This window comes from Geospiza fortis, unplaced genomic scaffold (genome assembly GCF_000277835.1).
Source record: "Geospiza fortis unplaced genomic scaffold, GeoFor_1.0 scaffold471, whole genome shotgun sequence".
In the NCBI taxonomy this organism is placed as follows: domain Eukaryota; kingdom Metazoa; phylum Chordata; class Aves; order Passeriformes; family Thraupidae; genus Geospiza; species Geospiza fortis.
The window spans coordinates 464,966-470,197 of record NW_005054443.1 but is presented as its reverse complement, the minus strand read 5'-3'; positions in this window follow the sequence as shown (position 1 = coordinate 470,197).

Sequence of the window (5,232 nt, the reverse complement as noted above, 5' to 3'; positions counted from 1 at the left end):
ATCACAGTTGATGACAAAACAGAAGGTGTTGACATGCTTCTGAACTTACATTTTTCTCATTTTTATTGAAAAATAAGGTATTTGTCAAAGATTGACAAAATATAGACTCACAAGAAGGAATATATTAAAACTATAAGTATTTTTCTGGATGAAGTAACACTTGCTTACTGAAGTTCTCAGACCAAATGTAATGATGCCTCTACAGTCATGATGCCTTTGGCAAACATACTTACAGAGGAATATCACTTAAGTTCCAGCCTGACATACTTTGGTCACAGAGGTTTCTCCCTGGAAAACTTTGAATTTGCAAGACCAGCAAGTTTGGATTCTTCATGGCAAATCAAAAAGGACTGGGGGACCTGCCCTGGGGCATTGTCCTCTACCATCTTTAGTACAGTCTTCAGGTTCAGACAAAGAGGACAATGCAGCCCTTGATGTCTCATATTTTGTAACTTCTCATCAGTCAATAACAAAATCAGCAAAAAAACCTGCTATGAGACCAAGAAAATCTAGGGTCATGTGGGTTTCCAGACCTGTTCCAGGAAAGAAAACTTCTTACTGTCTGAAGATCTTTGGTCAGAAATTATTCTGTGCTCCACATTCTGTAAAAACAGATCTCTAACACCCCTTTGGTGGTGGGTTCGGAGAAGGTGGAAATTTTCTTCAGACTCCAGATCTAGAGGTAGGCGCAACCACAAACTTTTGAGCAAGATGTATTTGCTAGGTGCCTGGCAACTTGGATTTTACTAGAAATAAAGACATACTCTCATTTTCAAGCTTCTTTCTAGAATAGGAAGGCTTCAAAATATTAAAGCTCAATTCAGCAGGAATGAGAAGAGAAGAAAATTGAACTTACAAATAAGTGGAGTAAAGTAAGAAAAAAAGGTGGCATTAAGACTAAACAGACAAAGTATATTCAGACGACAAGGATCAAGTCATCTTTTAAAATCCCATAATCAGACACTCATAATCTTTCATACCTAACTTTAGCTGCACAGAATAGACCCTAGTCATAAAAGTTGAAGGCAGCTAATCTGTACTAGTTCTCCTCTTGATGCTTTTCCACAGATGATCTGAAATACCAAGCTGGAACTGTATTCTTTGGGTAAGAAAAAACTACCATTGAGTCTAAAATCTAACCTTAATGACCCTTCATATTGATCCAGTTGGATAAAAAGATTAAAGCCTAGGGCTGTTCTTCCTCCAGGGGACGCAGAGTACCCAGTTCCCTCCCCTGGGATGATCAGCCATGAGGGATCCAACACAGCTGAATCACTTTTTCCCCCTCTTCCTTTGGACCTGCAATGAGAGTACTATTTCCAATGCAAACCCTCTCTTCTGAAAGAAATTAATTTCCAATTTATATTGCATCAGTTGCAATGCTAGAAAGCACTGGTGGACTTTTGCTGGCATTTTCCTAAGCTTCTTAAATTCATCACGTCTTAAATCCAGAAGATAAATATTCACAGGATTTTTGGTTTAAAACCAGTCCTGTTGGGCTGTTTTTTATGAGCAAACTTACAAAAGTGCTCCCTGAAATGAAATGAGAAGTAACAGCATCTTGGCTTAACAAACAGCCATTTTTAAAATAGCTGCTTTTAATTACTGAGCTCTAAATCAAAAAGCCAGTGCAACATCAAGGGGTGCTTTTCTCTATTGAATGTGAACACCATTTAAAAGTGAGATGTCTTCTAACCCTTTAATTTACACCTTCTAGGGATGGTTCTGAGTCACAGTTTTAATTTCTCCCTATTTTTTCCTCCATGGGTTGCAAAACACATTTCAAAGTCTCGAATAAGTGAAGAGACTTGATCCAAAATGCCTTGGCAAATCTCCCTCCTATTGTGAGGAATATTGGATGCCAAGAGCCCAAGACTGAATTCTGTAAGGACAGAGTTTTCCCAACACTCCTGGGTCAATTCACATATTTTAAGAAAATCTGATCTTTGTATATCGGGTGGCTGAAATGTTGCTATCTGTATTTTCCTATAGTCACATTCTTTTATCCCTAACATTGGGATAAATGTTGACATTTATTTTTGTCATTTTGACATTTCAGAAAATTAGAAGAATGCTTGATTTCTATGTGGCTCTTGTACCTGAAACAGAACCTCCATACGCTCCAAACTCACATAGAAGAAAAAGAGTGCATTAAATGTTGCCACCATTGAGCTCTGGTATTCCTCCCAAAAACATAGTGGAAGACTATCACAATTATGTAAAACTTTTTACAAGGCTTATAGTGTTACTACCACAACACTGCTTCTGACATGAATGAGATGAGTTTCATTCACAAGAGAGACAAATTTCATTCAGGTATGTGTTACATCCTGCTGATGGCTTGTAGCTTCTAGTATGTGAGTTTTTATCTTAGCTAATGGAAAAAACATTTCTTGACTGTGATATTTTCTGAAGCCAATTTACTCAAGAGGTGCAGAAGGCAAGCGGTGTGGTGGGTGATTTCTAATGTTCTGACAGTACATGGTTCGGTATGGGGGAACATTTATTAAACAAACAACATTAACTTGACCTAAGACTGAAGTTTGATCTCTAACAGGAAGACCTATCTAATGATTAAACCATGGAATTAGGCTGCTAGGACTATAGCTAATAAAAGCCTGGGGTGCTTATAACTGGGATGCTGCAATTCTTCATTCCAGACACATGCTGACCACAATGAAATCCAAGGACCGAGGGAGATGATTTAGAGCCACTCACTGAGAAAAGAGCTGCTTCCAGCCAGCCAAGGAAAGGATTAATACAGGACTGAAGGCTGGACTCTGACCTCTTTTGAGGCTAGGTGCCTGAGGGAAGCATTCGAGGTGATTCACAGCAGGGCAAGATTCATTGAACCAGAAGGGAGGCCTTAAGGAAGCTGACTCCACTTTTCTTAGCTCTGTGGTATGTAGCTGAGAACAGGCAAGGTTTGCCCCATGCAAAACAGGCTGTTTTGCCCCAGGCAATCACAGAAGAGTTGGAATGACCTTGAGACCAGATAAGTGGGAATCCCGACCCAATAGGGCTGTTATTTATAAAATGGGATACTGCCCAGGAGAGTGGGCTCTATTGGGAGAAGAAGGAAAAAGGAGGGTCACTTATTACCCCTTGACACAGCAGATTGATTTGGCGGAATGGATGGGAGTACATAATGCTGCCACTCTTTCTCTCCCCTACCTGTAACACCAGCATTTAAGCCTTAGAGAAGCTGTGTTCCTGCAGTGACCTAATAAGATTCCCAAAAGCCCAAGAGAAAGGATGCACTGTTAAAGGACAGTGTTTAATGTGTTCTAATAATTCTTTAATTTTTTTCTGTAGCCAAACATACAGCTTTTAATATGAGTTACAATGATTACAGTAAAGCCAGGGAGGAGCTTTGGGGTTTAATAAAACCAGCTTTAAAGTATGCAAATTTGGTGAATTTTTTGCAGTGGGTTTAGAAACAGCTGTCAGAATGTCCTTACAATTTGTGGTGTGGTGTGGCATAATGATTTTGGTGCCACCACCAAATTTAATGTATTGAGGCCTAGATATTTGTAGAAATTTAGGTACTCAGTCCAATGAATGTAGAGGGAACTTGGGATGAGAGTCAGCTGCCTAAGCTCAGAGAGACAGAGTCCTTTCGGGTGCCTGATGGTGCCCAAATAACCTGCATCAGGCAGGCAGACATGATGTGGTCCTGACATGCAGGAATCCCACCCTCTGCTGGAAAGGCCCCAGGAGGACACCCATGGGGAAATCCAGGGAACTCTGGAAACTCATGACAAGGCACTTGAATGATTTCTCAGTTTTTGGGGCAGTGTTTGCTGCAGGCCCAGAGGTGCCCATGTGGGCTCTCTCTGCTCAGCCCTGGCTGGGGAGTTCCACACCCCACTGCATTTTGTGGGGAAACACCATTGCTGTGGGTAGTATCCATGTCCAAATTCACCAGTTTTCAAGGGAGGAGTATTTTTTTTTTAATTCTGATCTGTGAAACCTAAGTGAAAATTGAATTCCAAACCTGTATTTTATTATGTGTTGATAAAGCACTGCAAAGATTTTCAATGCTTTATTAAAGGTTTTTAATATGCTTGATTGCATATATCCCAGCCAAAATCTTCTCCATCCTACATAGGTATTTATCTCAGCCAGCAGATTTTGTTTGCTCAGATCCAAATTAGAAAGTATTTAAAGCAGATAGCACATTTCTAAAAATATACTGAATTTACAATGAAGCTTTAACATTCTCTTGCTAAATTTCACACATCTGATTTGATTTCTGAAAAGAAAAGGTAAACACAGAAATTTTCTTCACTAGTTCTCATGCACTGCTTGCAACAATAAAAGAAGAATATTTCCTATATTACTCCCGTGTATTTTAAGTGGAGAAGAAATGCCCATTCCCTTTACAGGCAAGGAAGTCAAGTTTCCAATTGCAGTTAATGCCATGTTTTGTTCTATTTATTGGTAATGTAAGCTCCTATGCAAATTGAATGGCTGGTGTTCAGACCCAGATGAATACAACAGGGGAGGATGGAACTAAATTACTTCTGTCTGTCTTAACAGGACTTTTTAATAAAATCTACTTTACACAGCCACGAATCTTGCCAGGTTAAATTCTCACTTTAGCCGTGTTCACATTCTTGTTAATTTATTTTAACTGCAGCACAGAAGGTTAGGGTAATGGGAAGAGCTGAGAGTGGAATGGTTACAGTGAAACCTGCTGCCTGTATTTAGATAATTTTCTTTCCAAGTGACAGTCCATTAAACTTCTAAATTGTTTTATTTGCTACTAAAAAAAAGTCTTTGCTTAGTCTTTGAGTCCCAGGAACTAATGAAAGAAACCTTAGAATAAAATCAGCAGATTTTGTAAAAGTAGAACTAATATGATGTTCAGAGCTTGTACAATACCATAACTTTTGACTTTGTAGAAAATGAGAGATAGTGTATCACAAAAGATACTTTTTACAGAGATTACAAATGTTTATTTCTCCCTTAACTTTAAGAAAGTAATAGTTTCAAAATTCAGGTTTAACAAATTGTTCCAGTCACTACTTTAAAATCAATTTCTATATTAAATATATGTGGTATCTTAGACGAATTCCATTATTTTTTGCTACTGAACAACAGAATATAAAAAGGGTTTTCGTTTTAGAGTCATACAGGTCTACCTTGATTTTTATCACAGAATTAAATATAAATAATGTTTTGAAATATTCAGTTATCCAAAACTTTTAAGAAATTCTGCAGATGAGC